Source organism: Erinaceus europaeus, chromosome 18 (genome assembly GCF_950295315.1).
Source record: "Erinaceus europaeus chromosome 18, mEriEur2.1, whole genome shotgun sequence".
NCBI classification, from domain to species: Eukaryota; Metazoa; Chordata; class Mammalia; order Eulipotyphla; family Erinaceidae; genus Erinaceus; species Erinaceus europaeus.
The window spans coordinates 17262983-17286993 of record NC_080179.1 but is presented as its reverse complement, the minus strand read 5'-3'; positions in this window follow the sequence as shown (position 1 = coordinate 17286993).

Below are 24011 nucleotides of genomic sequence, written 5' to 3'. Positions count from 1 at the left end.
ATGATCAAAACAGAAGGTCTTATAAGCAGAATTTAGAAGCAGACCAACACAACAGTCCATCCAGTGTCAGGAAGCATTTACAGCCTGCTAGGATGACTATTTCTCAATGTCAGAAATGTGAATGGCAAACGTGCTAAGTACCTAGTACCACTCTAGGTACCTGGGAAAGTCAGAAAACAAAAAGATGCTGCCCTCAAGGAGTTTGCACTAGGGACTGTACAGTCAACAGTGGAGAAAAGACATAGTATTACTTAAGTAGCCATTCCTATTTCAACAAAGAACAGGGCTGGGGTGATAGCATGCCAATAGCACACAGGTCTTACATTAAATTTGACTCCTGGTACCCACACATGCCACAGCTGAGTAGTGCAAAAGAGAGAGAACAGAAATAGGGAACAAGAAACCAGGAACTCCACAGGTTGGGAGCAGAGGGCTGGCTGTGGTATTTGTAGAACAGACAGGTCTCACTGAGATGCTACGGATTTGATGGAGGTGAGGAAGTTAATGAAGCAGACAGGAGGGAGCAGAGTTCTAGACTAAAAGATACTTCTAGAACGAAAGGTCCTGGGCAAAGTGGCCCCAGTCTCTGAAAAGGGCAGAATGTCTCTCCTCCCTCCTCAATTTCCCAGGTCCTGCAAGCAGCAGGACTCTGGGAGAGTAATTGTGGACAAAGAAAAATCCTTATTGTGGACTGTGGAAGAAAAGACCTCCAGTGCTTTTTATGGCCAGTTCTGCATTAAGGAGTCAGATGAGCAGTGGAGAAGTGGCTAGGGTAATACTGCAAGGTGCCAAGATATTTTTCATTACAAAACTCATGATCAAGTGGGGGTATAGCATAATGGTTATGCAAAGAGACTTCCATGCCTGAGGCTCTCATGTCCCAGGTTCAGTCCCCCACACCTCCATAAGCCAGAGCTGAGCAGTGCTCTGGTAAAAAAAAAAAATGTGTATTTCTGTTCTTCTGGTATATCCCACTATTTAGGAAGCCGTCCTACCTCGATGAGATGACTAGTGCCTATTTCGTATACATTTCATTTATAAGTTTTAGGTTTTGTTTTTCTTTTTTTGATAGAGGGTAAGGCAGAGAGAGATAGAAAGGGGAGGAGGGAGGGAGGGAGGAAGAGAGAGAGAGAAACCTGCAGCACTGCACTATCACTGATAAAGCTTCCCCCAACAAGTTGGGGCTAGTGATGTGAACCTGAAGCCTTGCATATAGTAACGCAGGTGCTCAATCAGGTGCAAACCATTCTACCAGAGTACAATCCTTTTAAGGTTTGTTTCACATATACATGTGTGTGTGCAGGAGAGAGAAATACTACCTCCCAAGTTGCAGTACACTTTTTTCTTTCTCTCTCTCTCTCTCTCTTTTTTTTTCCTCTAGGGTTATTACTAGTGTTTGATGCTGGCACTATGAATACACTGCTCCTGGTGACCAATTTTTTTTTTTTTTTTTTTTTTTACATTTCAATGGATAGGACAGAGACTGAGAGAAGAGGGGAAAATAGAGAGGGAGAGAGAAAGACCCCTGTAGACCTGCTTCACTGCTTGCAAAGCAATCCCCACCTCCTGCAGGTGGGGAGCAGGGGCTCAAACCCTGATCCTCGAGTGGGTCCTTGCTCTTTGTACTATGTGTGCTTAACCGGATATGCCACCACCCACCCCCCTCCAGCACGTTTTCTTTAAGAAATGAAAAACTTGGGTGGGGGAGACAGCATAATGGTCATGCAAGCAGACTCTCATACCTGAGGCACCTAAGTCCCAGGTTCAGTCCCCCACACCACCAGAAGCCAGAGCTAAGCAGTACTCTGGTGTTTCTCTCTGTGTGTGTCTCTCTCTGCATCTCTCAGAAATAAAATTAATTTAAAAAATTGGCTGGGGGTAGATAGCATAATGGTTACGCAAAGAGACTCTCCTGCCTGAGGTTCCAAAGCCCCCGGTTCAACTCCTTGCATCACCAGAAGTCACAGCTGAGCACTGCTCTGGTTAAAAAAAAAAAAAAAAATTAAATGAAAAACTAAGGGAAAATGCCTCAGGCCTGGACAGTGATGGACCCAGTCTAACACACATGTTATCATGCACAAGGACTCACATTCCAGCCCCCATCCCCACCTGCAGGAGGGAAACTTCATGAGCAATAAAGCAGTGCAGCAGGTGTCTCTCATCCTCTCCCTCTCTACGACCCCCCCCCCAATTTCTCTCTGTCCTAACAAATAAAAAAGAAAAAGAAGGGGGGGAGGCTGCCAGGAGTGGTGGATTTTTCTTGCAGGCACCAAGCTCCAGTGATAAGCCTGGTGGCAAGGAAGGAAGGAAGGAAGGAAGGAAGGAAGGAAGGAAGGAAGGAAAGAAGGAAGGAAGGAAGGAAGGAAGGAAGGAAGGAAGGAAGGAAGGAAGGAAGGAAGGAAGGAAAGAAGAAAGACCATTTAACATCATTGCTATGTCAGTAGAAGTCAGCAGAAAAAAAAAATACCACGATGAATTTGCCTCTTTGGGATGTGGGTGGTAGCAGCTATGTCTTACCGTGAGTAAAGCCCTGGGTTTGATGCCCAGAACCACATAAGAGCTCCTAGTGACTCCACAGATGTCATAGTGGTGTACTGCTGCCTCCCCCACCCTGAAAAATAATAGTAACTAGGCCAGGGAGCAGCTTAGTGGCACCACCCATGCATGAAGCTCTGGGTTCATTCCCTAACAGCACACACACAAAAAAAGCTTGTCTCTTCGAAACCTAGAAAACCTTCTCCTCCAAACTTTTGTGCTTTCTGTCTTCTTGTGATTATTTTGCACTGCTTAAGGGATTTCTATCAAAGAAAATTACATTTCCTTGCTCAGTTATCAGTCATTATTTAAAACAGACCTGCCACGCTGAGCTATTCCACAGTAAGAATTACAAAATTTGGGAGTCAGGCAGTAGCCCAGAGGATTAAGTGCAGGTGGAGTGAAGCACAAGGACCAGCGCAGTGATCCCCGTGGGAGCCCCCGACTCCCCACCAGCAGGGGAGTCGCTTCACAGGCGGTAAAGCAGGTCTGCAGGTGTCTGTCTTTCTCTCCGCCTCTCTGTCTTCCCCTCCTCTCTCCATTTCTCTCTGTCCTATCCAACAATGATGACATCAATAACAACAACAATAAAAAAAACAAGGGCAACAAAAGGGAAAATAAATATTTAAAAAATCTTTAAAAAGAAATTAAAAAAAGAATTACAAAATTAAAGAAAAGAATACTTTACATTTGTATACTTTGCTGAAAATTCCTCTTCTGGTGTCTCATAGTGCTTCTGTTTCTGCTGCTTTTCACCCTTCCCACAAGTAATGTTAGAGGATTGATACCACCTTTAAAGTTTCATTAAAGGAGCAAATCCATTATCCACCAGTTTCTTCTTGAGAGGAAAATCTAGCCCATCAGACAGCCTGTCAGTCAGTCTCAGCTTCAGAATACTCTAATGGTGAAAAAAAAAATGCAATAGGACCTAAGTCCAGTGAATAGAAAAAGAAAGCTATTGAGTCTTGGGATGTCTGGTACATTAGAATGGACCAGATTATGGAACCTAACTCTCCCATTGTAAATAGGAAGCTGACTACGAGCCCCTCCATACTATAGTTTTCATTTGCTCTGGAGGCCCAGGAAACGACTGTCCTTAGAGGTTCACCAGTCATACCAACAACACTTGGAGGTTCAGCAATAACAAGGATTATTCCTCTGGTGACGGGAAAAGTAGACACCACCAAGACAGAGTACACACCCTTCTGGTTGGGAGTGGAGCACTAGGAGTCAGATTTGGTCAGTCTCCGTACTGGGGGCCGGGCAGTGGTACATCTGGTAGAACAAACATGTTACAAAGCACAAGGACCCAGGTTCAAGTCCCCGGTCCTGCAGAGGGAAAACTTCACAAGTGGTGAAGCAGTGCTGTAGGTGTCTCTCTTCTCTATCTCTTCCTTCCCTATCATTTTTCCTCTGCCTCTGTCCAATAAATAAATATCAGTAAATAAAATACTACTTTAAAAAGAGTCTCGAGGGGCTGGGCGGCTGCGTATCCTGTTAAGCGCACATCGTACTAAGCACAAGGACCCGCGCAAGGATCCAGATTCAAGTTCAGGCTCCCCACCTGCACTGGAGACACTTAACAAGCAGCAGAGCAGGTCTGCACGTGTCTCTCTTTCTCTCTCCCTCTCTAGCTCCCCTTCTCTCTCATCTTCTCTCTGTCCTATCCAATAAAATGGAAAAAAATGGCTGCCCAGAGCAGTGGATTTGTAGTGCTGGCACTGAGTCCCAGCAATAACCCTGGAGGCAAAAAGAAAGAAGGAAAGAAAGGAAGGAAGGAAGGAAGGAAGGAAGGAAGGAAGGAAGGAAGGAAGGGAGGGAGGGAGGGAGGGAGGGAGGAAGGAAGGAAGGAAAGAAGGGAAAAACAAAAAAGAGTCTCCAAAATACAAAAAAAAAAAAAAAAGAAAGAGAAAAATGAAAGAGAAACAGGATAGAGGGCAGGCTGTGCACCTGGCTAAGTGCACACACTACAGTGCGCAAGGACCTGAGTTCAAGTCCCTGGTCCCTGCTTACAGGAGGAAAGCTTCACGAGTGGTGAAGCAGCATTACAGCTGTCTCTCTTCTTTCCATCTCCCCCTCCCTCCTCAATTTCTTTCTGTCTTTCTCCAATAATAAATAAATAAATAAATAAATATTTTAAGTTAAAAAAAAACAAACACCTCGATTTTGGTGATGGTATGGGCAGCTCTTGGCCTTAAGCGTGGCCCATGCAGCACCAGAAAACAGCTAAGGTAATCTTTGGAAAACATCAACATCATAAAAATATTAATTGGTAATTGCTCACAGGTGTGGAAAAGAGCAAACACACTTGAGAAACTGCAGACACCCTTTTACTGGAGGAAAAAGGCATTCCTGTGTCCTTCGGCGTTCACGGGCTCGCAGTGCTCAAGCAGTTTGGCACCAACGCTTCACGGGAGCTCCAAACAGCCAACGCCAAGGGACACTACACAGCCACACTTGGGGGCAGGGGGACCAGCTCCTGTTGGAGGCTGGAGTCCCTGCCCCTTCACTTCCTGCCCATTTGCCCTTGGACAAGCTGCTCAGCTTATCTGTACTTCAATCATCTGTAAAATGGGGTTTATCTAAGCATTGTTCTGGGGATCAGAGCAGATAATCCACACAAAGCGCTAGACTAGAGCCTGGTACAGAGCCACCATGCAGGGGTGAGGTAACATTGGTCTCCTGGGACCAGTGCTTCCTGTTAGAACTTTCTCTGATGGAATGATTCTCATATTTCCCATTTTATTTTATTTCATTTCATTTCATTTCATTTTTACCAGAGAACTGCTCAGCTCTGGATTATGGTGGTATGGGGGATTGAACCTGGGACTTCAGAGTCTCAGGCATGAGAGTCTCTTCGCATAACCATTATGCTATCTACCCCCACCTTCCTTACATTCTTTATCTTGCCTGTCCTATATTGGTGGGATTTTCCATTGCCCACAGTCTATGTGTGGCGACCACTTCACAGCCACAGCAGAGGCTCCAAACACAACTCCATTCTTCTTCTAGCGTTTGCCCTTCTTCCGTAGCCAGTCAACAGCGCCAGGTTGAGCCTGATGTAAAGTTTCGAGACCTCCTTTGAATCTGGAGAGGTGGCAGTCGTTGACTATGTGGGTCATACAACTCCATTTATTTGAAGAATCACCCACAAATGTCTGTGATACAAACCGTACATCCACTGTTTACCACAGGGCTCAGTCCATTTAGTCCAAACTTGTCTCAGGGTTCTTACCTACTGTGGTACTGCACACGCCTCTTACAATTTTTTTACCTTGATTTTTCAGTGTATATTATATTGCTTCTATCATTACTCACTTTAGTTCATTGCAATAAATGCTTAGAGGTTATCATTGTATATTTAGCAAAGTTTACTTAATCAACAAACTGTAGTAAGACAAATACATTGCTTTCTTTTTTCTCTCTCTTGTTGCCCTTGTTATCATCATTGTTGTTACTGTTGTTATTGCTGTTGTTGTTGTTGGATAGGACAGAGAGAAATGCAGAGAGGAAGGGAAGACAGAGGGGGAGAGAAAGATAGACACCTGCAGACCTGCTTCACTAATTGTGAAATGATTCCCCTGTAGGTGGGGAGCCGGGGGCTCCAACCAGGATCCTGATGCCGGTCCTTGCACTTCATGCCATGTGCGCTTAACCCGCTACACCACCGCTCGGCTCCCAATTAGGTTGTTTTCTGGCTTGTTTTAATTGTTTTATTACAAACTGATGTTGCAATGCATAGGTGCACATAGACCTTTTTAATACTTAGGATTTATTTCGGTGCCAGGCAGTGGCACATATGATGATCCAATGTACATATCGCCATGCATAAGGACCTGGATTCAAACCCCTGCTCCCCACCCCCATAAGGGGAAGCTTCGTGAGTGGCGCCACAGTACTGCAAATGTCTCTCTTTCTCTCTCCTCTTCTACCTTCCCTTCCCCTCTCAATCTCTCTGTGTCTTATCAAATGAAAACAAAAAGGGGGGTGGCCACTGGGAGTGATGCAGGCATCAAATCCTAGTGGGTAACACTGACAATAAAAAAGAACAAAAGAAGGAGGGGGTCGGGCTGTAGCAGGTTGAGCGCATGTGACACAAAGCGCAAGGACCAGCAGAAGGACTTTCCTGGTTCAAGTCCCCGGCTCCCACCTGCAGGAGAGTCGCTTCACAGGCGGTGAAGCAGGTCTGCAGGTGTCTGTCTTTCTCTCCCCCTCTCTGTCTTCCCCTCCTCTCTCCATTTCTCTCTGTCCTATTTAACAATGACGACATCGTCAACAACAACAACAATAACTACAATAACCGTAAAAAACAAGGACAACAAAAGGGAAAATAAATAAATAAATAAAATGTATTTTAAAAAGAAAAGAAAACTATTTCTTTTTTAAATTTTTATTCTAGCATTTATTTACTTGATAGAAACAGAGAGAGATCGATGGGGAGTCGGGCGGTAGCCCAGCGGGTTAAGCGCACCTAGCGCAAAGCGCAAGGACTGGCATAAGGATCCCAGTTCCAGCCCCCCACCTGCAGGGGAGTCCCTTCCCAGGCGGTGAAGCAAGTTTGTAGGTGTCTCTTTCTCTCCCCCTCTGTCTTCCCCTTCTCTCTCCATTTCTCTCTGTCCTATCCAACGACGACGACATCAATAACAACAACAATAATAAATACGACAAAAAGAAAGAAAGAGAGAGAGAGAGAAGGAAAGGAAAGCTAGAGAGGGAGAAAGGAAGACACCTACAATACCACTAGTGAAGTGTTCCCACTGCAGGTGGGGATTATGGGTTTGCACCTGGGTCCTTGAGCATGGTGACATGTGCACTTAACCAGGTGTGTCATTATCCAGTCCCTGGATTCTTTCTTTGTTTTTTAAATTTATTTATTTTCCCTTTTGCTGCCCTTGTTTTTCATTATTGTTGTTGTTATTGATGTTGTTGTTGGATAGGACAGGGAGAAATGGAGAGTGGAGGGGAGGGGAAGACAGAGAAGGGGAAAGAAAGCCAGACACCTGCAGACCTGCTTCACCACTTGTGAAGCGACTCCCCTGCAGGTGGGGAGCCGGGAGCGTGAACCGGGATCCTTATACCCGTCTTTGCACTTTGTGCCACGTGTGCTTAACCCGCTGCACTACTGCCTGACTCCCTCTGGATTATTTCTTAAGATAAAATCTCAAAGTGAAGTTACTGAATTAATAAACACACACACTTAGGGATTTTAAATTCATATTTCTGAGCTGATCCCCAAAGAGGACTAAATTTATGTAAGCTGTCATTAGTAACAAGTAGGGAATCCAGCTGTGTGATGGTTTCAAGTACACTGGCTATTATCACTAGCTTTTTTTGTCTTTTTGGCCTCCAGGGTTATCACTGGGGCTTGGTGCCTGCACTATGAATCCACTGCTCCTGGAGGCTATTTTTTCCATTATTGTTGTTGTTGCTGCTGCTGCTGCTGTTGAATAAGACAGAGGGAAATGGAGAGAGGAGGAGAATACAGGGGGAGAGAAAGACAGACAGACACCTGCAGACCTGCTTCACTGCTTGTGAAGCGACCCTCCTGCAGGTGGGGAGCCAGGGCTGGAACCGTATCCCTGAGCCAGTCCTTGTGCTTCACACTATGTGCATTTAAGCTGATGTGCTACGCACATTTTTAAACTATTTTAATGTGTAGAAAGTGAACTTAGTTTCTTTCTTTCCTTCTTATTTTTTAGCTTAATTTCTTATGTAAACCATATAGTGAGTTTTTATTTTTATTTTTTTTATAAAATGGAAACCCTGACAAGACCATAGGATAAGAGGGGTACAATTCCCACCACCAGAACTCCGTATCCCATCCCCTCCCCTGATAGCTTTCCTATTCTTTAACCCTCTGGGAGTATGCACATAGTGAGTTTGATCACACATTCAAGAAGTTTACAAGTGAATTTTCACCAAGTAAACAACTCTGTGTAACCAGCATCAGATTAAGAAACTGAATTTTCAGGGCTGGGTGGTGGTGCACCTGGTTGAGTGCACATGTTACCATTCCCAAGGCCTTGGGTTCAAGCCCCCTGTCCCCACCTGCAGGGCAAAGCGTCACAAGCAATGAAGCAGGTCTACAGGTGTCTTTCTGTCTCTCTCTCTCTATCTACCCTCCCCCTCTCAATTTCTCTCTGTCTTTATCCAATAATAAATTAAAAAAGAAAAAATTCAAACAAACAAAAAAAAAAGAAACTGAGCTTTCTCTGAGCCCCAGAAACCCCTGTCCTACACTCCCACCTCCCCCGCAGCCTACAACTAACTATCAGGATCCTGACTTCTGACACCACACGTTCTGGAAACAGTGTCACAATAATTTTCATTGCTTTGATTTCTAGAGTAGCTAACCATTTTGCTATGTATTAGTCAACAAGCCAAAGCTCTTCTCCTGTAAGATGTTTTTTTAAGTTCTTTAGGAAATGGCTGACTTGAGCAATATCCTAATGTCCAGCTAAGGCGTTAGTCACCGTGACATTATTCAAAAGGGAGAAGTGTGTGTGTGTGTGTATACGTATGTACGTGCTCATATTCTCACTCTGACTTAGTCGTGTTTCTCTACTGCAGAGCGAGATGGAGCCCATTAACAGCACTTGGCAGGGGGACTTTTTAGTCACAGACTACTGTTTTTTTCAGCATCTGTGCAATTTACAAAAATAGGTCACTGAACCTTTTAAAACATAGAATGGACACATTTGGGGAAATCACCTTTTGCTTAGCTAGCACATGAAATGACCTCTAGAAAGCAGATAGATTTAGACATATTTAAAAAAATTTTTTTTCATTTATTTATTCCCTTTCGTTGCCCTTGTTTTATTGTTGTAGTTATTATTGTTGTTATTGATGTGGTCGTGGTTGGATAGGACAGAGAGAAATGGAAAGAGGGGGGAAGACAGAGAGGGAGAGAAAAAGATAGACACATGCAGACCTGCTTCACCACCTGTGAAGTGACGCCCCTGCAGGTGGGGAGCCGGTGGCTCGAACCGGGATCCTTATGCTGGTCCTTGAGTTTTAGCGCCACCTGTGCTTAACCCACTGTGCTACCGCCCGCCCCCCCCCCTCTTTTTTTAAAGAGCTATTTAGAGAGAGAGAGTAAATATCATTCTGGTGTTTGTGGTGCCAGAGATTGAACTTGGACTCCGTGCACGCAAGGTCTGAACTCTACTGATAAGCCACCTCCCTGGCCACAAATACTCCCCATGGTACTAGCTCGCGGACAATATTGCCTTTCCCTAGAAGGGTCTCCAAACAATCTTGCCTGCAAAGCCTACAGTAAGTTCCCCATTTTCGTCCTTCTGATGTACCATAGTAGCTTGCTGAGCCCTGATCAGCCACAGGTGGCAACAGCTGTTGATGGAACTCAGGGGCCCGCATGATCATTGTGGTCGGTGTTTGTTTCCTCTCGGAAGCTCAGAGCTCCTGCCTCACTGGGTCTGCTCTCTCCCTCCAGTGTTGTTACACACCACCTGCTCGCCCTGAGGTGGCCAACTGCACCTGCCAAACAGTCAGAGACAAGGCTATTCCAATGCCTGGGCAAAGCTCGCTATAGCTCTTTCTAGGGCCTGGTGGGTTTGCAGCAAGCCAGCATCTTTACTGAAAGCTCCACAGGGCCCCCCAGATCTGTTCTGTAGGGATCCTTTTTGGGCTCTCCTTGTCGACCTAGCCCCTTCTCACACACTGCCACCAGGCACCACAGAGGTGGGCACTTAGACCTGCTCAAGGAATGCCCCTGCATGGCAGTTCTTGAACTATGAGACTAAGGGGGTCTGCTGGTGGGGAACACTGAGCCTTAGTCGCTCCAGGGAAGTCCTTCAAGTTAGCCCCCAAACTGCCAAGAAGACACAAGGGGGCTCAGATATCCTAGAAGAGGGGCTGCTGGGGAACAGTTGAAGGGAGGGAGACCCAAGTTGTAGAATGCTCAGACTTGGCGAGAGAGAAGTAAGGCTGAATAGCCGCAGGCAGCCAAACACCAGCGGGGGGTTGAGGCAACAGGAGCCTGACAGAGACACCGGCATGAGGCAGCTCTCAGAAGCTGAACACACAAGCAGGGCCTGAGGACTTCTTACATTCTTTTATTTTTTATTATCTTTATTTATTTATTGGATAGAGACCGTCAGAAGTCGAGAGGAAGGGGGAGACAGAGAGGGAAAGAGACAGAGACACCTGCAACCCTGCTTCACCACTCACAGAGCTTTCCCCCTGCAGGTGGGGACCGGGGGCTTGAACCTGGGTCCTTGTGCATTGCCACATGTGCACTCAACCAGGTGCGCCACCACCCGACCCCTAATTATCTTTTTTTTTTTTTATTGGATAGAGACAGCCAGAAATCGAGAGGGAAAGGGGGGATGGAGAGGGAGAGACACAGAGAGAAGCCTGCAGCAAAGCTTCACCCCTCACAAAGCTTTCCCCCTGCAGGTGGGGACCAGGGGCTCCAACGTGGGTCCTTGTGCATTGTAACATGCGCTCAACCAGGTGCGCCACCACCCAGCCCTAGACCTGAGGACTTTGTCACTGGCACTGCAGAAGAGGATAAAGAAGGCTCAAGGTGTAGACACACCGTCACTTTCTAGCCCGAACACAGTTTCTCTCGTACCCACAAGTCTGTTCAGTAAAGAGCACTTGCCTGGTGGCAGGCACTGAAGCTACCATCTCAAAGCCTTTTATCCTGCTGGGTCAGGTGTGGGCAGGACAGATAGCAAGTGAGTGAGTAATTTATAATTTACACTGAAGGGAATTACTTGAATGGGAAGTGGGAGGGGGTTTTTGAAAAGGTATGTTTGAACTGAATGAAACCCAATGATAAGAAGGAGCCCTTCAAGGAATGAGTGAGGGCGAGAATATTCTAGATGCTGTACAGCTAAAGCACCTCAGCAGACGGTCGGTCCCAAGGTAGGGATGACCTTGGCACATTTGAGGAACAGAAACAAGACCATTGTGGTATGGCGACAGTTTTGCAAGATGAAACTGCTGCCTGACTGAGCTTTAGAGTTTCATCTTTGGTTTCTAGACACTACAGGCCCCTGATTTTATAGCTTTCTTGTGCCCCTTCCTTTCTGGACTAGCTAAACTTAGTGAGTGAGATGAGAAGCCGTAAGACTCCAGCTGGAGCTTGGGAGGTGACAAGAACCAGTTCAGCTCCTCTAGAAGCCAGATGGGAATGGAGCCTTGGGGCCATCCCGGCTCCAATTAATTTGTTCAGGCTGTTGTGCTTAACCACTTTTGAACTATGTGTCCTTTCATTTTTGTTTCACCATCAAGGTTACCACTGGGGTTTTGGGGGTGGGGGGAGATAGCCTAATGGTTATGCAAAGAAACTGTTAAGCCTGAGGCTCCAAAGTCCCAGGTTCAATCCCCCACACCATCATAAACCAGAGCTGAGCAGTGCTCTGGTAAAAAAGAAAGAAAGAAAGAAAGAAAGAAAATAAAGAAATAAAGCCTAGTCACTGGGGCTCGGTGCCTGCATGACTTTATAACTTCCAGGATTCCTTATTTTTTTTTCTTCTATGCTAGAGGGTGAGAGACAGAGAGGGAGAGAGAGAGAGAGACAGAGAGAAGTGGAGACACATGGCAACACTGTGCCACTGATTGTGAAGTTTCCCCCCTGGCCTCCACAGACACCCCATTTGGTGGCTGGGGGCTTGAACCTGGGTCCTCATAAATGGTTATATGTATGCTGTATAAGATCAGCCACTTATACAGCCACCATCAGTCCCACAAAGTGCCCCTTTATCGGTCTGATGCAAGCTACGAAAAATATGCTTATATGTAATTCTGTACACAATTGGATTGAGTTGGAGAAATTTTTAAATTAAAAAAAATTCTTTTTGTGAATCCTAAAAAAATTTTTTTTTGTGATCTGAAAGATGGTGTAATGGATAAAGCACTGGATTTTCAATCCCAGGCAGCACATGTACCAGAGTAATAATGTCTGGTTCTTTGTCTCTCTCCCATCATTCTCATGAATAAATTTTAAAAAAAAAAAGAGGGGCTGGGCAATAGCGCAGTGGGTTAAGTTAAGTACACATGGCAGGAAAAGGACTGCTGTAAGGATCCAAGTTTGAGCCCCCGGCTCCCCACTAGCAGGGTGGTCACTTCACAGGCAGTGATGCAGGTCTACAAGTGCCTGTCTTTCTCTCCTATCCTGTCCAACCACAACAGCAATAGCAACAATAGCAATAACAACAACAACAAGGGCAAAAAATGGGGGAGGGGAGAAATGGCCTCCAGGAGCAGTGGATTCGTAGTGCAGGCACCGAGCCCCAACGATAACCCTGAAGGCAAAAGAAAAAAAGAAAGAAAGAAAGAAAGAAAGAAAGAAAGAAAGAAAGAAAGAAAAATTCATCACAGACAGGCTCCTGGGCCTCTGCTTTAGGAGCCTTTCTTGGGTCTCCTTCTCCTCATTAAGGTGGTGCTACTTCTGCAAGAGATAGGCTACTTGGAAAAATTACCTTATAAACAACAAATTAATCTGTAAGTTCTTTGGATCATATATATGACAAAATAGCCCCACAGAGCCAGAGAGATAGTGCAGGATGCCTGCTTTGCCATGCATAAGGGTCCAGGCCCAAGACTTAGCATGACACAGGAATTTTATGACTATAGTCTCTGTCTCTCTCTCTTTCTCCTATGCTTGCTTAACCCAATGTACCACTGCCTGATTCCATTCTTTCTCTCTCTCTCTCCGTTTTTTAATTGTTATTTATTAGATAGAGACAGCCAGAAATCGAGAGGGAAGGGGGAGACAGAGAGGGACAGATGAAGAGAGACACCTGCAGCACTGCTTGACCACTTGCAAAGCTTTCCCCCTGCAGGTGGGGACCGAGAGCTCGAACCCAGATCCTTGCGCATTGTAACAAGTGCTCTCAACCAGGTGTGTCCTACCTGGTCTATCTACCTACCTACCTATCTATCTATCTTGAATGCACAAGACTCCAGCTTGCAAATAAATAACCACAGTGACAGAAAAATATACATTTGCACAGTGTTTTCTACTTTGTGTCCACACTTCCATATATATTGCCACATTTTCTCTCATTGACTCTTGGCACAAGGAGGGGGCACATTTTCCCCGTTTACAGATAAGAACACTGAGGGCAATTGGGCTAAGCGGCATGGGAACAATGAGTGCATTCTGAGACAGAACCAAGGTCTTGCCAGCCTCAGGTCCAGACCCCCCAGGAAGTCCAGGCCAAAGATGGAGAGACAGAGAGATTGGTAGATAGAGAGAGAGAGAGTGTGTGTTAGTTCAGATCAGGACAGTAGCCACCATGACTTCTCTCTGCATTGCCGTAGCCAAGGTCTGGACACAGCAAAGGCCATCATTGTACACGTATATTCTTGGCCCACATTGGCTTTCTGGTAGAAAACAATCATGGAGAAAGGTATTTTCTGGCACGGAGGAAGAAGTACCAAGGCTGCTTACAAATGTTAAGTAAGTGTAGATGTAGAGAAACTTCCCACTAGTACTTCCTCTTGATCAGTGAAAACTAGTGAGTTATTTTTTTTCTTCTGAAGATTTAAGGCATTTCCTACTGCAGTCCGGCAGAAATGAATCTGGCAGAGCGCCACCTAGTGGCTGACATCACAAAGGTCCTCACTCATTTCGTCCACTCAACCTCGCCCCTTCCTTGAAGACACTTAGCAGAAAATCGATCCCCTGTTACCATCTTCCAAGATAAACGTCAAATGGACCAGAAATCTAGCTGTAAAAGTGCAACCGCATAAGACTAGCATAGTGGATTTATTTACACCCTAGGTCTGGGGCATAGCTTTCTCTGACTCATACCATGTGCGAGTGGCATACAGCATCTTTAGCTCAAAGTGAATATTTGAGCATCTTAACTCTGCCACGGGGCTCAGTTCTCCCCAAAGAGAGCCAAGTGATCGTCCTTAAGCCAGGACTCCATGGGACTAGCGGAGAGATGTGGATTTCGGAGACAGAAACAGGAAACACACTAACTGGACTAGTGTGGATCATAGCTCCCATTACCTTCTTAGCAGATAAAAGGTCTCACTAATGTGTTTCATAAAAGAGACACCTAGGACATCGAGAGGCATGACGCCCAGTCCACACCAAGCCTAATTCTAAAAGAAAGTACCCTATACTTATAAATTTAACAATGGTGATCCGGCGATAGCGCAGCGGGTTAAGCGCACTTGGTGTGAAGCGCAAGAACCGGCATAAAGATGCTGGTTCAAAACCCCGGTTCCCCATCTGCAGGGGAGTCACTTCAGAAGCGGTGAAGTAGGTCTGCAGGTGTCTGTCTTTCTCTCCCCCTCTCTGTCTTCGCCTTTTCTCTCTGTTTCTCTCTGTCCTATCTAACAACGACAACAATAATAACTACAACAATAATAAGAAACAAGGGCAACAAAAGAGAAAATAAATATATATTTTTTAAAATACCGTTTGTTTTGTTATCACTGTAAAAGTTTATATACTAAAAAATAAATTAAATTGGGAGTCAGGCGGTAGCGCAGCGGGTTAAGCGCACTTCGCGCTAAGCACAAGGACCAGCATAAGGATCCCGGTTCAAGCCCCGGCTCCCCACCTGCAAGGGAGTCGCTTTACAGGCGGCGAAGCAAGTAGGCAGGTGTCTTTCTCTCCCCTTCTCTGTCTTCCCCTTCTCTCTCCATTTCTCTCTGTCCTATCCAACAACAACGACATCAATAACAATGATAATAATAACCACAACAATGGTAAAACAACCAGGGTAACCCTTACCCAACATGGGGCAACTTGACTATCCAGAAGTAGCTGTGGTGGCACCCTGGTAGGTAGTGCTTCAGTGTGTGGAACCTGTACGCCCTGAGCTCCAGCTGGCACCATATATGCCGGAGCACAGCTCTGATTCTCCCCCACTCCATTAATAAGTAATTTAATTGATTGTTATCTCTATTATTACACTACTGGGTCGAGTATTTCAGGTAGAAAGAGACAGAGGGGAGTAGGGCTGTAGCACAGTGAGTTAAGCGCATATGACGAGAAGCGCAAGGACCAGCATAAGGATCCGGTTGGAGCTCCTGGCTCGCCACCTGCAGGGGAGTCACTTCACAGGTGGTGAAACAGGTCTGCAGGTGTCTATCTTTCTCTCCCCCTCTGTCTTTTCCTCCTCTCTCCATTTCTCTCTGTCCTATCCAACAACAACATCATTAATGACCACAACAATGATAAAACAACAAGGGCAACAAAAGGGAAAAAAATAGCCTACAGGAACAGTGGATTCATGGTGCAGGCACCGAGCCCCAGCGATAACCCTGGAGGCAAAAAAAAAAAAAAAAAAAAAACAACCCTTGAGTCACTATATTTATGTGATGGCAAGTGCTACTGTGCAAACATAAAAAAATATATTTAGGACCAAGGAGATTGATTAATAGTAGAGCTCAGGACTTGCCTGCCCAAGGCCCAGGCTGCAATTCTTGGCACTGCATGTGCTATAGTTATATGGTGTTTTTGTCTCTCTCTTTTCCTGAAACTCAGAGTGAATAAATAAATAAATAAGTAACACCAAAAAAGTAATAAAAGAATTGGCTCACACACATGGTGAAACATGTACACACTATCCAGATGAGCTATTTTGCTAGTACCAAATAAATGTTCTTTTAATTTAACGTTTTTATTTGTGGTTAATAGCAGTCAACAAGATTGTAAGATGATAGTGTATATATAGTTCTACACCACACTCATTTTTTTTTTTTTTTTAAGAAATGATTATCATGGATTCTAACACTTAGGGGGTTGAGAAGCCTGCAAAAGTCATTTTTAAGATCACGGCTAGGGTCTCCTCCATAGGCTGCCTCATGATAAAGCAGCTTGTTTCCCTCAGGGGTAAGCCATGCAAACAGATTGAGAGTGAGCTTCCAAAATGAAAACTGCAGTCTTTTTATAACCCAGTTTCAGAAGTGATACTGTATGTCTTTAGCCATCTTCTTTAGAAATGAGTCACTAAAGCTCAGCTTGAATTCAAGGGATGTGACTTTCAGGAGGTAGGCACGGCAGGGAACCATCTAGAGACTGCTCACCACACAAAGTGGACATAAAAGTATCACTACAAAGTGGACAAAGTGATACAATGCCTCCCGCCACAATGCAGTGGTAAATACACTGTGTTACCTATGTAATATTCTTGGGGAAATAGGAAGAAACAGTGCCTGAATGTAGGACACTGTGTAAGAAATCTAATCAGGAGCTTAAGAATATCAGTGTTGGGGGAGTCGGGCGGTAGCACAAGGACCTGCATAAGGATCCCGGTTCGAGCCCCAGGCTCCCCACTTGCAGGGGAGTCACTTCACAGGTGATGAAGTGAAGGTCTGCAGGTGTCTATCTTTCTCTCCCCCTCTCTGTCTTCCCCTCCTCTCTCCATTTCTCTCTGTCCTATCCAAGAACAATGACATCAAAAACAACAATAATAATTACAACAATAAAAAACAAGGGCATCAAAAGGGAATAAATAAATATTTTTTTAAAAAAAGGATATCAGTATTGGGTGGGGGTATAGCATAATGGTTATGCAAAGAGACTCTCATGCCTGAGGCTCCACAGTCCCAAATTCAATCCCCTACACCACCATAAGCCAGAGCTGAGCAATACTCTGGCAAAAAAAAAAAAAAAAAAAGCAAGCTGGAGTCTAGCATTGACACATCTGGTAGAGGGCACATATTATCAGGCACAAAGACCCAGGTTCGAGCCCCTGGTCCTCACCTACAGGGGGAAAGCTTCATGAGTGGTGAATCAGAGCTGTGGGTGTCTCTCTCCTTCTCTATCTCCCCCTTCTCTCTTAATTTCTGGCTGTCTCTATCCAATAAATAAATAAAAATAATAAAAAAATTTTTTAAAAGAAAAAAGGTAATCAGTGGAGTGGTTATTTTATACAGGCTAGAATGAAAGAAGGAAAGAAAGAAAGAAGACAAAACTCGAATTGACAAATGAATAAAATTTACATGATTCAGAATTAATTTAAGGGGGCCTGGCGGTAGCGCACAGGGTTAAGTGCACTTGACCTGAAGCAGAAGGACTGGCACAAGGATCCAGGTTCGAGCCTCCAGCTCCCCACCTACAGAGAGATCACTTCACAAGCAGTGGAGGAGGTCTGCAGATGCCTTTCTCTCCCTTCTCTGTTTTCCCCTCCTCTCTGTCCTATCCAACAGCAACAGCAACAACAGCAGCAACAATGGGAAAGAAGATGGCCGCCAGGAGCGGTGGATTCACGGTGCAGGCACCTGGCATCAGCAATAACCCTGGAGGCAAAAAAAAAAAAAAAAAAAAAGAATTGATTTAAGAGCCCTAGCCTTCTCCCGCCCCTCTTCCCCCCTCCTTTTTTTCCTTCAGTCTTCCTTCTCCAATCCCCTTCTCAGAAAGGTCAAAGGAGGCATGAATGGGGGACCAGGACTGACCATAGGGCTTGCCTCTGAGAAGGGTACCCGTGAGTGTCAAAGAGAAAAGTTTGTCTGCCACCATCTCCTTAGTACAATCTCTGTACCAGTGCCCAAGGCTGTCAGGTTTACTCACCATCTCAAACCTTGGGGGAATCTGCTTTTCAATCTGCACATCTCTCCAGTACATCATTACCCCCCAGTTGGGGGCCACCTCCTGTCAGCTCCTAACTGCCATCCCTGGTGGGCCGGACAGTGCCCAGGCTCCCACTGCTGACTCTGAACAGGGCAGTGCTGGAGCCAGGATTCAAGGGTTCACTGCCTGGGGTGCCGGTGCAGCCCCTCCCCCACCCCCATTGCCCCACTCCCTGGGGAGCGCTCAGCCCCCGCTGGTGCAAGCACACAGAAGGAAGCTGCTTGCTAACTCCAAATCATTTTTTCTAAGAACAAAAACTATGTACAAATGAATATTTCCATCTTTATTTCAAATTCTAGGTTTCAACTGCAATATTAATGCTACTCCACAGTGTAATTTACTTGTAATAATATATCATTATTTCCATTTTACAGTTCTCTTCTTAAAGTAGTAAAGCAAATGTTTAAAACAGCACAAATCCTCAGCCCCTCAATTCTCCATTCAGGCTTGGAATTTGTGCTCTCCTTTCAGAATTGCACATAATTGAAAACAATGAAAACCCCCGATGCGCTAAATACTCTAGTCATTAAAGTATTTTTTTTAACTTAGGAATGAAAGATGGTTCTTGGAGTTGTCGTTATTATTTTTTAATTTTTTTTTAGAAGCTCCAAAACAAGCTGCTTCCTGTTCCCAGACTGACATCTGCTGGGGATGTCGGGCTGCCCAGCTTCCCTCAGCCGGCTGCCACTCGACTGGCCCCAGAGAGGGATTAGCGGCGGTGGGGCCTGCACTCAGGGCCAGGTTCAGCAACCCATCCCCAAGCCTCCAGCTCTCCTCTATCTTCCAGGAGCCTCTGGCCCTGACTTGGGCCTGATCCCTGGTGTTGGTGGCTCAGGCTGATCAGGCAGTACCATGTCCTCTATGAGCAACCAAGCCTTGCCAGGAGCAAACCAAATTTGTCGTATTCTCCTCTTCCTCCTCTTCCTCCTTCTTTAATTTTTATTTATTTCCTTTTGTTTCCCTTGTTGTTTTATTGTTGAGTTATTATTGTTGTTATTGATGTCATTGTTGTTGGATAGGACAGAGAGAAATGGAGAGAGGAGGGGAAGACAGAGAGGGGAGAGTAAGATAGACACACCTGCAGACCTGCTTCTGTCTTCTTAAGGATGTCTTGCAGTGGCACAGCTGGTTAAGTGCACATGTTACAGTAGGTAAGGACCTGGTTGAAGACTCTGGTCTCCAACTGCAGGGGGAAGCCTCACAAGTGGTGAAACAGTGTTGCAAGCCTCTCTCACATTAACTCTGCTTCTCTTTCCCTCTTAATTTCTGTCTCTATACTAAAATAATTAACTAAGATGGCCCTGCCCAATTTAAACCGTAGCAAGTGAGTGTATGTGTGTGTGTGTGTGTGTGTGTGTGTGTGTGTGTGTGTGTGTGTGTTGGGGGAGGGCGGTTAAGCAGGCAGAGAGAATGGTGTTTTCTTTGTCCTTCTCCTGGTCCTCTCTAGCTTTGAAGAAGGATGGCATCCAAATCTGCAACTCAGGCTCTGTGCTCAGACATCCTATGCAGGGAATTTTTTGCTAAACTGTCCATGGCCCCCTCAAAATCAGTATCCTGCCCCAGCCAAGCCCTTCCCCCACCCCCTCAATTATTTATTCTGTGAATCCTGGCTAGGTCAGAACATCTCCACTGGAACTGGATTTCTGGAGCTTTGCACCCTCCCTTACAAGCTCACCTGTCCCACCTCTGTACCTTCTAGACCACCAACCTGCCCACTCTTTAGCCTAATACATCTCTCAAGGTACACACTATCACCCAGTCATGTAAAGACTTTCTTGAAGTCTCAATGCTTACAGAAAATGTCCAAGCCCTTGACCTGGTATTCAGAGATAGCATGTCCCAACCCCACATACAGCAAGGGTTTCCCAAAGCCCAAGAGCCTGCCTTGGTGGTGAGGGATTCTGTGAGAGGAGTTTAGACTGGAAGAGAAAGAGGCATTTAAAGAAAAAGAAATTCCTGGGACCGGGTGGTGGCGCACCTGGTTCAGCGCACATGTTACAGTGCTCAAGGACCCAGATTTGAGCCCCCGTCCCCACCTGCAGAGGGAAAGCTTTGCAAGTGGTAAAGCAGGGCTGTAGGTGTCTCTCTTTTTCTTTCTCTTTCTATCTCCCCTACCCTCTAGATTTCTGGCTGTCTCTAACCAATAAGTAAAGATAATTTTAAAAATTTAAAGAAAAAGAAATTCCTTTAACAAAGGGGAGACAGCCCAGAGGGTAGAGCTCTAGACTTGTATGCCAGTCTGGAGAACTCTCAGAAGGCTAGAAGTGGACCACACCTGAAATTTTTCTCCTGGAGAGATACCGCAAGGAGCCAAACACAACCATCCAAAAGGATCTGTCTAGAGCTACGGTCACAGCAGCACAATTTGTAATAGCCAAAACCTGGAAGCAACCCAGGTGTCCAAGAACAGATGAGTGGCTGAGTAAGTTGTGGTCTATATACACAATGGAATACTACTCAGCTATTAAAATGGTGAATTCATCTTCTTCACCTCATCTTGGATGGAGCTTGAAGGAATCATGTTAAGTGAGATAAGTCAGAAACAGAAGGTTGAGTATGGTATGATCCCACTCATGGACAGAAGTTGAAAAGTAAGAACAGAAGCGAAAACGCAAAGCAGAACTTGGAGTTGTTGTATTGCACCAAAGTAAAAGACTCGGGGGGGGGGGGGGTTATGTCCTATAACATGATGGCAGAGGAGGACCTAGTGGAAGTTGAATTGTTATGTGGAAAACTAAGAAATGTTACATATGTACACACTATTGTATTTTACCATTGACTACAAACCATTAATCCCCCAATAAAGAAATTTAAAAAAAGACAGAAAGATGGGAGTTGGGCCATAGCACAGCAGGTTAAGCACAGGTGGCACAAAGCACAAGGACCGGCATAAGGATCCCGGTTGGAGCCCCAGCTCCCCACCTCCAGGGGAGTTGCTTCAAAGTGGTGAAGCAGGTCTGCAGGTGTCTATCTTCCTCTCCCCCTCTCTGTTTTTCCCTCATCTTTCCATTTCTTTCTGTCCTATCCAACAACAACATCAATAACTACAATAATAAAACAACAAGGGCAACAAAAGGGAATAAATAAATATATATATATATATTAAATTAAAAAAAAAGAATGTAACTTGCTATCTGTGACCTGTCACATATATTTCTAAAAAAAAAAAAAAAAAAGACTTGCATGCCATAGGTGCCAGGCTTGACTCACTGCATATGCCAGAGTGGTGCTCAGGCCTCTAACAAAATAAGTAAAATAAATCTTAAAATAATTAAATAAGGGGTCTGGGCAGTGATGCACCTGATTAAGTGAGCACATTATATAGTGTGTTAAGTACCTGAGTTCAAGCCCCTGGTCCACCTGCAGGAGGAAAGCTTCCCAAGAAGCAGGGAAGTAGTGCCGCAGGCGTCTCTGTATCTCGCTCTCTATACCCCTTCCCTCTAAATTTCTCTCCGTCCTAATAAAGGAAATAAAGTTTAAAAAACATTAAAATTAAAATTACTGAATGAGAAAATAATTCAGTTTCTATTCTCTTACACTTCTCACTGTTAAGGAAAAGATGCTTTTATTTATTTATTTATTTTTGCCTCCAGCGTTATTGCTGGAGCTTCATGCCTTCACCACTATTCCTGGAGGTTATTTTTTCCCTTTTGCTGTCCTTGTTGTTTATCATTGTTGTTATTATTATGTTATCATTGTTGTTGAATAGGACAGAGGGAAATCAAGAAAGGAAGACAGGGGGTTGGGGGGAGAAAGATAGACACCTGCAGACCTGTTTCACCACCTGTGAAGCGACTCCCCCTGCAGGTGGGGAGCTGGGGGGTTCGAACCGGGATCCTTACGTCAGTCCTTGCCCTTTGTGCCACGTGCGCTTAACCCACTGTGCTACCGCCTGACCCCTTGTTTATTTAATTTTTAATGATTTATTTATTTTATGACAGAGAGAGAGAAACCAGAGCACAGCTCCACCCATGAATGTGGTGTATTGAACCTGGAGTTTCACAAATGCAAATCCCGACCTTTCCTTGCGGAGGCACCTTCCCGGTCACCTACTGGACATTTTCAAGATTCTCATTTTTAAATTTTCAGAAAAGTTGCAAGTATAGCACATACAATTTCTGTATGCCCTACATCCAGTTTCCCCAGTGTTAACATTGACAGTGGAGGCTGTGGATTCCTTATCTCTCCTTGTGAATCTTCAATTAATCAATCCATTTTTAAAGAGTGGTTTATTTCATGTATAACTATGAGGAGAGAAGTGGCAGAACCACTCAAGTATGTGAAGCCAAGAGCCTCTGGCAGGCAAGCCCCGTGCTCTCCCCTCACTCTCTCCAGCCGTATCTGCAAGGAACAACAGCCCTCCCTTTGTCACACCAAGGAGAGTGACTGGGCCACACTGCCTCATTTACAATGAGTGTCGCTTCTGTTCCGTTCTATTGCCAGTAAATGATACTGCTTATCCACACTCCAAAGCTAAGCAAACTCTGGAAAATGTGTGTGTGTGTGTGTGTGTGTGTGTGTGTGTGTGTGTGTGTGTGTGTGTGTGTGTGTTACTAGAGCTTATGGTGGTGCGAAGGATTGAACCTGGGACTTTGGAGCCTCAGGCATGATAGTCTCTTTGTATAACCAAGATGCTATCTACCTCCCCCCCCCACCAGTTTTGGGTTTTTATTTGTTTGTTTTTTTAATTTTATTTATTTTCCCTTTTTTGCCCTTGTTGTCTTTTTATTGTTGTTGTAGTTATTAGTGTTGTTGTCGTTGTTAGATAGGACAGAGAGAAATGGACAGAGGAAGGGAAGACAGATAGACACCTGCAGACCTGCAGGTCTGTGAAGCGACTCCCCTGCTGGCAGGGAGCCGGAGCCGGGGGGCTCCAACCGGGATCCTTATGATGGTCCTTGGGCTTTGTGCCACATGTGCTTAAACTGCTGTGCTACCACCTGACTCCCTGTTTTTTTTTTTTTTAAGCTTGGAATTAAAGCTGATTTGAAGCAAGATAGCAGTATATGAACTTTATCCTACTTGATGTAAATACTCATACATTTTCCTGCAGAAGTATTCAGTGGTTCTTTGTCTTGGCACCATTAACTAATGTTGGGTAACCCAATATCAGCTTTCTAAGTCAGAAAAAAAAAAATCTGAATTCCAAAACACATCTAGCTCTATGAACTTTCAATTTATGATTGTGAAATAAAATCTTTCTTTCAGAGAAAGTGAGGTAAAAAGAGCAAGTATTCCAAAGAAAACCAGCAAGTAAAACTAAGCACAAGCCACCTATCTAGTCAGGGTCCTCTTTCACTTTGCCCTGTCTTGTAGATAAACGCATATCTAACATCAAAAACAAACCAAAAAAAATCATGTTGAGTGAAATAAGTCAGAAGCAGAAGGATGAATATGGGATGATCTCACTCTCAGGCCGAAGTTGAAAAACAAGATTAGAAAAGAAAACACAAGTCGAACCTGAAATGGAATTGGAGTATTACACCAAAGTAAAAGACTCTGGGGTGGGTGGGGAGAATACAGGTCCATGAAAAATGATGAATGAAATAGTGGGGGTTGTATTGTTGAATGGGAATCTGGGGAATGTTATGCATGTAAAAAAAAAAAAAAAGAAGTAGAAACGCAAAGCAGAAATTGACCGAGTTTGGAGTATGGCACCAAAGTAAGAAAGCAGAAGTACACTAGAGTTTGCAGTGAGTACCTCCCTAATACTTCCTCTCCACTTTTCCAAGCTTTGGGACCAGGATTGCTCAACAATTTGTTTGGCTTTGTATGTTAACTCTCTTTTCAGTCACCAGGTTCCAGGTGTCATCAGGATGCCGGCCAGACTTCCCTGGATTGAAGACACCACCAATGTGTCCTGGAGCTCAGCTTCCCCAGAGACCCATCCTACTAGGGAAAGAGAGAG